Raw genomic sequence first — 14518 nt, 5'->3', positions numbered from 1 at the left:
AATAGTGCCATAAATCTGTCCTGAAGTGACAGTTTTTAATCACTGACCTCAAAGGGAATAAGGAATACAGGATATGGGCCTCTCAGAAAAGCATAAGGAAGTCACTCTCCCAGCACACAGGCAGGAGTTCAGCTCTCTTATTAGATGAGACCTGCAGGAATCCACTCCAGGCAGGGACAGCTCCTGAATGCTGGTGGTCCCTCACCCACCACAGGGGCACGGGCTGGGCTCAGCACTGCTCCCTACCCTGTGTCCAAGGAGAGAAACTCTGTGTGGGGAACACACTGGCCTCTGGTTGATATATCAAGTTTTAAGCATATAAAAAGAAATCCTGAAAAGGAAGTATTTTAAATCAAAATTACTTTGGAGTATTTAGTGACTTTGCTATGGAAGGATCCTTCAACAACTGCGTGACCACAGCATGTGATCTGCAGCAGCAAGGGAATAAGATGTGGGGGGTTGATGGGGACTAATTAGGGATCACTATGAGGCATCACAAATGTCTGATCAACCCCTGGAAGTCAAGCTCTTCCTGCCACTTTCAGTTCCCCCTCTCTGGGAGCACAGAGGGTGCACACCTGCAGATTTCACTGGGGCAGTGCTAGCAAGGCTCCCAGAGGAACCGTTTGAGTGCAAGGCAGAGCATGTGAGTGCCGTGAGCCCAGAGAGCCTGTGTGAGTGCCATGAGCCCATGTGGGCACCGAGAGCCTGTGTGAGTGCCATGAGCCCACGTGGGCACCGAGAGCCTGTGTGAGCACATGAACCTGTGTGAGTGCCATGAGCCCATGTGGGCACCGAGAGCCTGTGTGAGTGCCATGAGCCCATGTGGGCACCGAGAGCCTGTGTGAGTGCCACGAGCCCACATGGACACCAAGAACCTGTGTGAGTGCCATGAGCCCACGTGGGCACCAAGAGCCTGTGTGAGCACATGAACCTGTGGGAGTGCCACGAGCCCACGTGGGCACCGAGAACCTGTGTGAGCACTGAGAGCCCCTGTGGGTACCAGGGCCACGAACAAACCCAAGTCATCCAAGCACCATCACCACCAAAGATCCCGAAGCAGATCTGGCCCTGCCTGTGCTCCAGCTGCTGCTTTGCTCTGCTCCCCTCCAGGCTCCACTGCTTTGGGCAGGGCTGGAGCTGAGCCCAGGGAGGGACAGGCTCCCTGCCAGCCCCCCCACCTGCCCGGGGCTGTGAGCAGCAGGGACCCCGCGGGCACAGCACAGGGGCAGTGGTCGGGGCAGTGGCTGGACCAGGGGTGGTCAGCTGGACTGCAGGTCAGTCGGATCCCTGCAGTCCAGCACTGGCAGTGCTGGGCTCTGTTGGTCGGAGCCCGCGGTCCCGGGGGTCTGTCTGTCGGTCTCTCGGTGTCTGGCCCGGCAGCACCGGGGGCGGTGGTCCCGGAGCGCCCCCTGGCGGCCCCGCGCGGCACCGCCTGCAGCCCCGGGGAGCCCCCCCAGCACTAACGGGGGTCCCCACGACCCCCCCAGCACTAACGGGGGTCCCAAACACACCCCCCACAATAATGGGGGTCCCTGAGAAACCCCCCTCCCGCACTAACGGAGGTCCCAGACACCTGCCCCCTCACACACTAAGGGGGTCCCAGACACCTGCCCCCTCACACACTAAGGGGGTCCCCACACACCACCTGCACTAACGGGGGTCTCTGACTCCTCACACACACTAACGGGGGTCTCCGTGCCCCCCCTCCAGCACTTATGGGGGTCCCCACCGGGGTCCACGGGTGGGCAGGGAATGCCGGGGACAGCCGACAGCAGGAACTGGCATAGCCAACAATACCAATGACTGTAACCCACCGTGGAAGACGCCGTTGTCCGCCAGGAAGTGCCGGCAGTACTGCAGACAGCTCTTCTTATCCAGACTCCAGTAACTCATGGCGAGGCCTCCTCCTGCTCACCATCCACGGCTCCCACCCTGCAAGAGAGACCAGAGCATGTAACTATGGGCTCAGGCACAAGCAGTGCCCACCTACTGCCCCCACCACAGTTATTTGTGCCCTTTGTTCAGAACAGTTCGGTGGCTTCACACAAACATTACAACAACAGCTCTTCACTCCCCAAACGTGCCCATCTCCGCAGACACCCAGGCAAAGGGCATGGGCACATCACCTGGATGGGGCTGCAGGGATGCCACCAGCCAGCAAGTGCCAGCTGCTGCAGAGAGCCCACCCCACCAGGGCCACTGCTGTCACTGCCACCCCACAGCGCTGCAGGGCCTGGGCACACGATCAATGCAATCCATGCAATGATGCTGTCCCTGGGTTAACAAGCTACAGACACATCAATGCCACCACACAACTATAACTCGTCCCCAAGTGAAGGTTATACACACCAAAGAAGTGAACTGAAGGTAATCACCTGCTGATTTTGAGACCAGAGTAGTTATGTGGACACAGAGCCCTTGCACCAGTGCCCTTGCCTTTGGCAGCCACTGCCCTATGGCAGCTCAGGATAAACTCTCCCATGGACAGGATGTTTGAGCAGCACCTCTGAGGAGGAGCATTTACATCAGCCACCCAAAATTTGTTTCCTCCAGCCCCAAGGGACCCCAGCTTTGCACAGAGGTGCTCCCAACCCAGAGTGTCAATGCTATTCTGTGCTGGGTGGGATTGTCCACACCTCCTCTACCACCTTTCTGCTTCTCCTGCCTCCGTGATGCTGCCATTGCACAGCTGATCACCAACAGCACCAAACACAACGCTGAGCCAGGCTGGGAGGGAGAGCTGGAGGTGCTCACCTGGAGAAGAAAAGGCTCTGGGGAGACCCGAGAGCCCCTTCCAGAATTTCAGCCTTTTGTTTTGCACATTGTACCTTGCAAAAATCCCTCCATAACTCATCATGCACACTTCTGGTTGCAGCCAGACACCCCAGCATTTCAGACTTCTTTTAAGCCATGGACTCCTTGATCTCCTGTCCTGACACCAAATCCTTTCACAGGATCCTCCTCTCTTTGCTGTTGTATTAAGTTCAAGATCTGGTTTCAGCAATCCAGGCACCCCTTCCTGTTACAAACCCACTTTGATCTCCCATTTTATCTCCCTCCCACCTTCACTCTGGTCAACCCAGCTGCTTCCTCGCCCACACTTGGCACAAAAACTCTGTCTTTATCCAAGCAAATTCGAGCAGGATGCAAGGACACTGCCATTCAGGTCTCCCCTTAAAACTACTGCCAGGGGGCCTTAGTAACAACCCTGCACCAAATGAAACACCACAGCACACTCAGTGCCCCATCTGCAGCTCAGCTGAGGGACACAGATCCATTTCCCTCAAAATAAAGAGGACAAGAGATCTGAAATCACAGTCAACAGGACTCCTGTGATCCTTAATGATCAATTTTAGCTGCCTGCCATCACTTCCTGGGGTGCAGGCACTGCTGTCAGCTAGAGGGGAACAGAAGAACCTGGAGAACACCCATGCCATGAATGGTGTTTCCTGCAGTGATGGAGGGGAAGGAGCTGATTGTGCAGAGCCAGGAAATACCTGCAGACCTCCTCTCCCAGCGCTTGCGGCAGGCACCAGCCACTCCTCACCTGATTCTCCTCACAACCCCAGGGACAAAACAGGCTGTCCCTGCAGGGCTGGGAAGCGGGTTGAGCTCAGGGAAAGGGGCTGAGAAGGAGAGCACCACTGTGAGACCTGGAGGCACGGCAGAGAGCAGCCAGCTTCCCCCTCTCCTCCAGGGAGCTGCTGGGCTCTCAGTCACCCTGCCAGGGCTGCTCCTCTCCGCAGGCTGGGGAGGTTTCTGTCCCCTCCAGGCGTGGGGCTGAAGCCAGTAACTCAGGGACAGAGTGTAAGCGCTGTCAGTGACTTGCACTCCTGACCGGTGCAAGCACTGACAGCCCAGCACTAATCCAGTATCTGTGGTGTTTCTGTCCCTGCCTTGCTGCAGAGCTGGGATGTCCCTCTCCACCACGGCCTCTGCAGGGAGGAGACATGGTCTGAACGGTCCACATAGGCATGAGCCAAAAACACCTGGCTCTGTTCTGCTCTACCTTAAAACTTCCACAGTCCCCACCGTTCTGGGAATGGCCCATGCTTTGTTTACACCAAAGGCATGTTTTCCCAAACTCTGGAACACTAAGCAGCAATACCCACTGCCAGGCTTCAGCATCTACATTCCTGGACTTCTGCCTTTGCCAGGCACGAGCTTTGGTTATAGCCTGCATTAATAAAAGCAGCTCTTGCAGCCTTAATTAGTAAGGCACAAACTGTTAGTTACTTTCAAAGTGCAGGAACGATTCTCCTGCCATGGCCCAGCCCACTGCCAGCTCCTTGCTTTAGGCTAGAAAAACACAAGAGGCACCGTTTCAAATAAAACCCCACATCAAATATTCATCACGAAGAATTTACACACAATAAGATCTTATCTCCGGCTGAGCTCCCACACAGAACTCGGTAACAAGGGGCGGATTTCCAGGGAAATGTTGCTATCAATACATCCCTGCAGTGCCTCAGAGAGCCCCTCAGCCCCCTCCCCTCCCTTTCAGGCTCATGCCGATACAATCCCCCTTTGTTCTTGCACAAAGGGTTCTCCCACACCACGGTGGCCCCTTGCAACAAAGGTTCTCCCTGGCACACCGGGGATGGAGGCAGAATCCCAAAGGGGCTGCACCAGCTGACACAAACACCCCATAGGAAAACCCTCCTAAGAAACACCAGCAGTTTTTTGGATGGCCTTGAAAGTTATTTCCTTTACAGAGCTCTGGGAGAGCCCAGCCAAGATCATGCCTTACCCCACAGCACAAGAAAAGGGAAACAATAACCCAACAACCCCACACTTGGGCCAAATACCATCATTTCAAATCAACATGCACTCAGGAACTTAACTGTACACAAATTTGCACCATTTCCACAACAGCAGCACAGCAGAAAAGGAGCACCCTGTCCATGCCATAGAACAGAACATGGCACAGGTTATGCCTGTATAATTTATTTTATATATGTAAAATAAGCTACATGAGCAAAAAGTGTTGGCAAGCAGGTAATTATGTATAAATAGGAAAGGACTGTACCACCAAAACTATTTGAGGGGAAAAAGCTACCACAATTCTGACCAGACATAAATCTGAGTTCAAAATCAGCTCATGTATTACTTGACAGAGCAGCCAATTGAGAGAGAGCTGAAAACACTCCCCACTTTTCGCTCTGCAGGTTTCCCAGCTTGGGGGTATCACTTTCACAACAAGCAGAATTCCTGCACGTTCATTCCAAGGGGTAAAGCAGGGGCTGCTTTGCTGCCTGAGAGGGGAGGTGTCACATGTCAGAAATCCATCTGCTTTATACCTGAACAAAGTGTATTAATATGGAAGTTGAGCACAGGAGTCTGTTATAAGTGTGCAGAAACACAGCAACTGGAAGGCACTGGAGCTTCTATTTTAGCTGATTAATTTCCATCAAACCTGTCAGCTGCCTCCTTTCTGTGCTTTGAGCTCTGTGTTCCAGGAGACACATCATTCCAAAAACATCACAAAGGAGTTATTAATGGAAGTAAATTGGTACCACTCAAGATATTAATGGAAGTAAACTGATATTGCTCGTTATTAATAGAGGCTGATATTGTTCAAATATTGATGCAAGAAATAAGTAAACTGCTGTGTTCATGCATAAGCAGTGGATCCATACAGATGGATGAGATGCACAAATATGATTTTTGTTATCAGAGTGGGTAAACCCCTCTCAAGGAAAGTTACATTATATGCACGATTTATTAAGTTGTTTGATAATTAAAGCTGTGGAGATGAGTGTGGCAGATGCTTCAGAATTTAGCAGAGGATACAAAAGCTCTGCTCAGGCTGTGAGAGAATTCTCACCCCAAGACCTCAACACCAAAACACACCTGAGCCCCAGGTCTCGCTGTATCCTGCAGTCCCCCCTCACACAGAAACACCCCATGCCTGAGTAAGCTGGGCAGGGAATTCCCTCATTCCAGGGAATCACAGGGCATGGCACCAGCAGCTGCAGGGGGAGCAGCACTCGAGCAGAACACCCTCGGCTCAGGCTGTAACACTGAACCATCCTGGAAAGGAGCAGCACAATCCAAGGATTTATCACAATACTGAACCTGGACACGAGCAGGTGCCCAGTGTGAGAAGGGTGTCAAGCTCACATCCACTCAGCCCCAGAGAGAAGTGCTGGAGTCCTGGGACAGCCCTGAGAACAGACAGACCAACAGGTCAGCAGTGGAGCAGCTCAGAGCCTGGGGATTGTTCTCCCCCCCTCCTCACCTGCCCTCTCCCTGCTTGTTTGTGGAGTAGCACCTGGACAGGTAACAGTGTGGGGTCCATCACACCCCACGGACTGTTCCTGAGGGCAGGGCAGACACTGCAGGGCACCAGCACCTCCCTCCCACAAACCCACAGCTCCAGACTCAGAGCTCACTGATCCAGTACCTACCCAGTGCACACATGCTGAAAACATGATTCAGAAAAAACTGATTCCTTCCTTGGCCTCAGATGATGAATGAAGTGCATGTGCTTGGCAATTCTGTCTTCAACAGAAACAGAGTCCAGAAAACACTGAATATATTGAGAGTACTACACACTATGCCCATTTCAGATACCCATCAATAAATACAACCATGAAAAATAATTTGGAGATACTGGACTCTACAACTGACATAAAGGAAAAGAAGAATAATAACAAAAGTTAGAAATGAGCAACCCAGAGTCACACAAAGGACACTCCAAGTGTGTGATGGAAATAGTGTGTATCAGCTCCAACTGTGGCCAGAGCACTGCTGTGAGCATTAGAGATCCTGGATGGAAGGGAGGACAGACCATCTGGCTGGCACTAAGCAGCAGGAATTCAGTCCAGAGGGAAAGGCTGGGCTTTAATCTGGCAGCTGTGACTGTGGTGGGGGCACAGCATCTCTGGCACCACCATGGGTGGTGTGGGCAGGTACCTCCCAGCAAACAGCAAATAAGCCCCAAAGCACAATGCAGACCTACCTTGGACTTCCCTGCGAGAATCCCGAGGTGGGACTGAAAAGCTGAGCAGTTCAGGTTCAGAACAGAGCTACAGCATCATGAGAAGGGAGGGAGGTGAAGGGATTTACACCTTGAGAGTAAGCAGGAGATCCCTTACCCTCCTCAGGAACAGAAGGAGGGCTGCCCAGGGGGCATTCCTGCTTTTCCTCTACAGTCTCTTAGCTCAATAAAGAAACGCCCCAGGCCAAGCTCTCCATCATTTCCAAAGGCTGGCAAACACATTGCAGTGGCAATCAGAGATGAGACACTTCTCTTAGGAGGTTCCCTCCACAGTCCCAGGGCCCAGCCCTTTGTTTTACTGTCACTGTGAAATAACAGGTACTGACCAGAGGCAGTGACGTCAGTCGTGACTCTGTTCACAACCAGGAAAATTCATGCTCTCACCACCTTCCTTTCCCTGGACTGTACTAAAAAATGCTGCAGGTTCTCTCCTAGGTTAATTTGTTAGCAGCCATCAGCAGGCAATTTTCAGTCCATGGTTTTACTTCCTAAACAAAGTGTCAACTCCTCTGGTGGAACAGCTCTCAAACTTGAGCACAAGGGCTGTAGTTTTTGAAAACAGCATCCAAAAAACAACAAAGCTATTGGCTGAAAAGCTTGGCCACAGTCAGACCCAGACACCAAATCTGAAGAGATTAGAAAACCCTAATATAACAATATTTCATGGGGCATCCACCCATCTGCAGTCTTGGGCTTCTTATTCCCCTAAGCCAGTAACAGTCACCCAAATATTGCTAAGCATTTAAGCTGGTCTAAATTCATGCAGATTTAGATTTAATTGTCACACAAACCCAGGCTCTAAGGGTTCCACACATCATCTGTGCAAATCTCCTCTTTAATCAGCATCAAATACCAACATCCACTCAAAATAACCTGCATAGACGTTGCTAAAGTCACACAGATGGGAGCCAGGCAGAGTGGGCACAGCACGTGGGCTGCATCAGATGGAAGGTGCAGAATGCTGACACAAAAGACATTTTTCCCCACAAATTGATGTAATTTTCATAACTTACAAAACAAAGTTTCGCCTACCTATGGTATAAACTGTTTCATAAATGCACCATTACCTTCCAGAAGTTAAAGCATCTTGTATAAACAAAGAGCTTCAAAATACCCCCAAAGTTACACTCCCTTTTGAACTGCAAATATTTATCCAAAAATATCACCAGCATGAAAAAATATTATTGACAACCCTTGGCAACAAAAACCAGAAACATCCAGGACCTGATCCTTTTCCTATTTCTCTAGGAAGGGAGATTTTTGTTTGGTTTATTGTTCTGACAGACGAGCTCCCTAATGAACGAGGCCAAGGGAACAGCTGTGCTGGCACCAAAGGGGTTGGGGGGTAGGACAGCCTGGCAGCAAAGAAAAATTTCCTGGGGTTTTGCTGGGAGCAACTGGAAACTCTTGGAGCCTTCTGTTCAAAGGGAAAAGGTCAAAGAGTGTGAATTTGGGATACAGATACTGTGCTTGCACACTCTTAGATAGTGTGAGACTTCTTTGAAAGGCAGATTTTTTTCATTTCTACTGGGTTTAACCTGGTATTTTGGCTATTCCCCCACCAGAGCACTTGCATCGCTCACCAGATGAAGACAGACTGATCTCAGGTTGCTTAAGCATTCAGAAAAGCTGCTTCTAAATCTTTTCCCATTTTACAGCAACTGATGAGCTCCATCAGTGAGCCAGAAATAGCATTTCATCACTGCCCACCCTGCCCGGGGTCCCCTCCCTGGGCCCTGCCCTGGGCACACTCAGGACACTGCACTAGCTCCACCTGGGCCAGGCAAGGTGTGACAGGCAGGCAGTGGCACATCGCCCTCCTACAGCCTCACCTGTGCCCAGGACAGCCTCACCTGTGCCCAGGACAGCCAAGCAGGGGCCAAGCTGTGCCCACCTGTGCCCAGGACAGCCTCACCTGTCCCACCCCAGCCAAGCAGGGGCCAAGCTGTGCCCACCTGTGCCCAGGACAGCCTCACCTGTCCCACCCCAGCCAAGCAGGGGCCAAGCTGTGCCCACCTGTGCCCAGGACAGCCTCACCTGTCCCACCCCAGCCAAGCAGGGGCCAAGCTGTGCCCACCTGTGCCCAGGACAGCCTCACCTGTCCCACCCCAGCCAAGCTGTGCCCACCTGTGCCCAGGACAGCCTCACCTGTCCCACCCCAGCCAAGCAGCAGCCCCTGCTCTGCCCAGGGCTCTGAACCCCCATGGAGCTTTTGTTCCAAGTCATCCCTGCGCCCCTTCTGGGGAGCCCTGAAAAGCAGTGTCAGCACAACTTGCTGCTGAGGAAGGCATTAGAAAGGATTTGATCTGACTCCCCATGGCAACAGACACTGAAAGGGAATTAGCATTTGCTCCCCATTCCTCAAGAGGCCTAAGTGGAATTTGTTTTTCTCCTCTCTAGGGAATGATTTCCAGGAGGGCAGCATGTTTGTGTCACTCAGCAGGCACAGCTTCAGGAGACACCTGAACACTCATCCCACCAGACACCAACAGGCAAACATGGAGGGGTGTCCATGATGTTCTCCTTTCACAGCTTTCCAGAGCTCTGCACACCTTCCTGCTGCCTTTGCCAGCTCCCTGCACACCAATTCACCAGCCCAGATCAGTTTCTGGGTTTGCTGCACGAAGCCTTTCAAACTCCATATACTGAGGTCAAGAGTCTTTCTGCACTGGAGGTTCTAACCTACAGGGAGACACCTCACTTCAGCACACTGGCAGTGCTGGTTTTATGCATAAAGAACATATCTTCAGGTTCTGTTATATTCTTGGAGAATCTTTGCTATTTTCTCCAAATTCTTCTACAACAATGACCAAGCACTTCAGAGTAGGCAGAGGAAGGCACAGCAAGCCCAGAACTGTCAGATGAGCCATCCCCCCCCCAATATCAATGCTCCCCAAGTCAGGGGAATTGATTCATCTCAGAAGGAGATCATGAATCCCCAGATTCATCCCCCTCATGTCTCAGTTCTCCAGGTAAAATCTGGAAAGGGTGGGGGTAGAATCCAAGTTTACCTCCCATGCTGGAGCTTACAAATTTCTATGGACTCCAAGGAATTCCACTGCTGCACATGGTCAAGAAAATAAAGCCCATTCACACCACTCAGTCCAGTGGTTCTCATGCTGGTGAGAGTGCCAACACCAGCAGACTGCTGGTCTCCTCGGAACACTTTCTAGAAATTAAACATTTCTCTCCCACAGATCATTTCACAGCTTTAAGAAGGACCTTTTCCTTCTCAAGAGATCAGCAGGAACATACCCTGCAGGAAGCAGGAGGTGGCACACAGCACACCAGATCACACCTGAGGGGATCCATTTCTCACAACACGCTGACAGAGGAGACACTGTTCTCAGCACAAGGCAGCACTGCCATTCCCACAGCTGGAGCAGCTGTGGCTGAGCTTCCAGCTCCTGCTCTGTAAAGCCTGGGAAGCCCTGGCTGCTGCTCTGCTGCAGCACACTCATTCAAACAATGGGATAAAATATGAAGATAAAGATTAGATGCCTGGAAAGGACCTGTGCCAACACAGCCAGGCATGCCCAGGGATGACCTGCACCCCGTGCATGTGGCTGCTGATCACGGGCACTCAAGAAGAGGGCATGTCTTACCACGAGACCCTCTGTGTTGAACACCAATTGACACAGCTGGTAACTTGCAATATTCTTCCACTTTTTCAGCTGTGGGTGGAACAAAGGCCAAGCAAAGAACGAGAAACGTGTTGGTAGGAGGCTCAGCACTGCCTGGTTCGGACCTACGTTGTTAAAGAGTCGGCTCATCCCACCCTCCATCTCAGGGCACGCTTGGTCATGCTCAGTGTGCAAAAGTACCTGAACTCTGTCATTTCCAATAAATCCAGCCTGTAAGGGAGCATGGACCACTTCACACCAGAGCCTGTCTCCACTTGAAGTGTCTTGCAAGCAACCTTGAGTTACTTCAGGCTGAGGAGTCTCGCGCAGACATGTCTTGCCAAGATCTGTAACCCACACGGGCAAGCCCCTTGGAGCATTTTGTACTGTTCAGGGGCTGGCTGAGCCTCCCCAGGGGCACAGGCACCCCCAGCACTGTCCCTGCCTTTTTCCAGCTCTGCAACAGGTGTCTGCTTCCCAACCGTGCCAGCAGCTCTGCCCACCTCTCCCCTACCACTGCCCCTGGGAGAACCCCACCAAGGGCCCACCTGCAGTAGTAGGTATTTCCTCATCTTGTGGACACCCCAACCTGCCCTTCCATCTCTCAGATCTTACTCCACATCACCCTCAGCCACCCAGGTCCAACCAGACAGTCCTGTAATGCCAGACAAGCAGCAAAAGGCTCCCTAATCAGGAGGGGAGAGGGCACACTCAGATCTCTGGAGTAACCACACTGCCCTCAGTGTCCATGGAGACTGGAGCAAGAAAGGCACCTTTGCTACAGAAAACAGGTACAGTTTCCTCAAATAAACCAGAAAGGAGGAAAATAAACCAAAAGGAGCACACAAGAACACACACCTCCCTCCTGGCCATCAGATCAGTCCACACTAACCCAGCAGAACTCCAGTGGAAGCCCCTTCCCCTCCTGCACGTGGAAGCAGAGTCAGGTTTCTGCCTGGCACAGCACAGACCCAGAGGGTCACACCAGCTGATCCCCTGCCCAGGGGAACCACACTTGGTTGGTCTGTGGCTTTAACACCCTCCCAGTGCCACAGCCAGGACTGCCCACAACACACTCTGCACCCGACTATGCCGAGGGAAAAACACCCTAATAATTGTGTTTCTACAGCACCTTCCCTTCAACACATCCACGTACACTGGAAGCACTAATTAGAGGAGTTTCTGCAAGACCCTACAAGCCAATTATATGTGGCAGTCTCACTCCTCTGAAGACACAGGCAGAAAACTGTTCTACTGAAGATAACACAGCAGGTCTCTATCTGACCTGGAAACAGACCTGCTTTCCAAATCTGAAGTGTTTGTAACATTTTTTTTAACATTCAGACTTTTTTAAACTTATTAAAACACCCAAACAAGCAAAAGAAACCTTCCCACCACCCCATGTGGCTGCAGCCCTGGCTTTGCCATCCAGGTTAGCAATTTAAATTGAATTGGATCTTTGGTGACACCTTAAAAAAAACCAAACCCTTGTTCAGATTGTATTAAAGGAAAACCATTCCATAAAACGATTACTTTGTAGAGCTAACAGGACACACAGCTCTGGCATTAAAGCCTCTCTCAGAAATAAAGGGAAGCTAAATACTGAACAGAGGACTGATTTTCATTCTGTGTTTTGATGCTCATAAAAGTGTTTTACTGCCACGGGTATTTCTTGACAGTGTTTTAAATTACTGACCAGCTCATGCAAAACCAGGAGCTGTTAATAGCAGGTGGCCTCTCCTTTGCTTTTATGGAGTGAAAATTTTATTCTCCCTCCCAAACGCCGGTGATTTGGATCAAAGTGCTGGCGGGACACCCCCCTCGGTGGCTGAAAGGACAGCAGCATTAAATCAATTCCCTGGGCAACCTCCCAGGCTGGGCTGGGATTGCTGAAATAATGAGTTGTGCACCACTTGATCCCACCCCACCAGCTGATCCCCTTTCCACAGACAAAAGGTAGCACAGAACCAGGACACACCTGCGGCCGCTCAGATCATTCCTCACAAATCCTGCATCTTAGCTGATAAAACTTCAGGGGGTTTTCTTTAACAGCCTACTGGCATTTTTAAATCTAAAAAAGCATCCTTCAGAGTTAAAAACAAATAAAGCAAAGTAGGCTTCCAAACTTATTCCAGTGAGCTGCTGTTTAAAGAACCAGGAAGGTTTTTAAGAGCAGGCATTGCTCTCTGCTGTCTCTCACCTCCCCAGAACTCTGTATTTGCTTTCCATATTCCCCATTACCTGTAACTCAGGTGTTTCACTGCAGGGTTGAATCCTGCCTCTCTTTTCTGCCCCGGTTACCTGCAATTGTTCTTTCACATTTCAGAACAAGTACCAGAAGTTTTCGTTAGTTTCCTTTAAGTTTTGCAACATACAGGCCAAGTAAACCAGGAGCCCCCTGGAAACAGGCAAGCATTGTGCTTTATAACTCAGGAGTTAAAGCACACTTTAAACAAAGAGCCTGTGATTGCTCCATCAGATAAGGATTATATCTTTCTCGCTAGAATTTAATAACACTTCTAAAAACACTTCTCGGTCAGCTGAAGTTCCCAGAATTACAGAGTTGCTTAACAACAACAAAACGTGCACAGAGTTTAATTCCCAGCTCATTGTACTTCCTTTTTCTCCCGAAAATTGGTTTATGGAGTAAGTTATTATCCCTCAAAGAAGGGAGGACTCCTCTCACCTCCTCCAGCCCCTTCCAGGTGGGGCCCAGGCGCGTTCCCCCCGCGCAGCCCCCCGGGCTGGTGTTTCTGCCCCCGGGGCGGGCAGGATTTGGGGCAGAGCCTCGCTGAGCACGGTGGGGTTGCAGCGGCTCTGGTTGCAGCTCCTCGGCCCCAGGTTTGCCAGTGGCACAGCCCCGGGGCAGCTCCACCCGCGGCACATGGCAAAGAGCCGGGCTGGCCCCGGGGCGGGTCAGGCTCGGGCCGCGTGGTCCGAACAGACCCAGCAGGGCTAACACGGCCGGGCCGGGCCGGGCCAGCCTCGAGAGCACGGGGAGAGAGCCGGGCTGGCCCCGGGGGTGGCTGAGGCTCAGCCCGCATGGTCCATCACGGACCCAACACAGCAAACACGGCCGGGCTGGGCCAGCCCCGAGAGAGCCGGGCTGGCCCCGGGGGTGGCTGAGGCTCAGCCCGCATGGTCCATCACGGACCCAACACAGCAAACACGGCCGGGCTGGGCCAGCCCCGAGAGAGCCGGGCTGGCCCCGGGGGTGGCTGAGGCTCAGCCCGCATGGTCCATCACGGACCCAACACAGCAAACACGGCCGGGCTGGGCCAGCCCCGAGAGAGCCGGGCTGGCCCCGGGGGTGGCTGAGGCTCAGCCCGCATGGTCCATCACGGACCCACCACAGCAAACACGGCCGGGCCGGGGCAGGGACCGCGGGGGAGCCCCGAGAGCGCCGGGTCGGCCCCGCGGCAGGAGCGCTCCGGGGCACCGGGACCCGAACGGAGCTTCACCGAGAAACTCAGCAAAGTTACACCCTGCAAGCCCTCCCCTCAACTTTCGGCCGCAAACACCGGGGAAAAACAGCACCGACCGCAAGCGACAGCCCAGGGGAGGCTCCCGGGGCACAGCCCCGTCACAGGTCACTCACCGTCGCCCGCCGGGCTGGACTCGCTCCTGTTCCGTCCTGTCCCCTCGCTCCGCTCCTGTCCCCGCTCCGCGCTCAGCCCTCCCCGCGTTCAAACCCCCGGCGCTGCCGCGGCCCCGCCCAGCCCGGCCCGGCCCCGAGCGCCGCGGAAACACGGAGCGAATTCGCCCGGAGCGGAGCGGCCCAGCCCCGCCCCGCCGCCTGCCAGAGGAGCCGCTGCAGCGCCCGAGCCGAGATCCGGCCCCACTATTGCTGCGATCCGGCTCCGCTGTTGCCGCGGCCCCGCGCCCGCCC

Source organism: Pithys albifrons, chromosome 11 (genome assembly GCF_047495875.1).
Source record: "Pithys albifrons albifrons isolate INPA30051 chromosome 11, PitAlb_v1, whole genome shotgun sequence".
Classification (NCBI taxonomy): Eukaryota; Metazoa; Chordata; class Aves; order Passeriformes; family Thamnophilidae; genus Pithys; species Pithys albifrons.
This window is presented reverse-complemented; position numbering follows the sequence as displayed.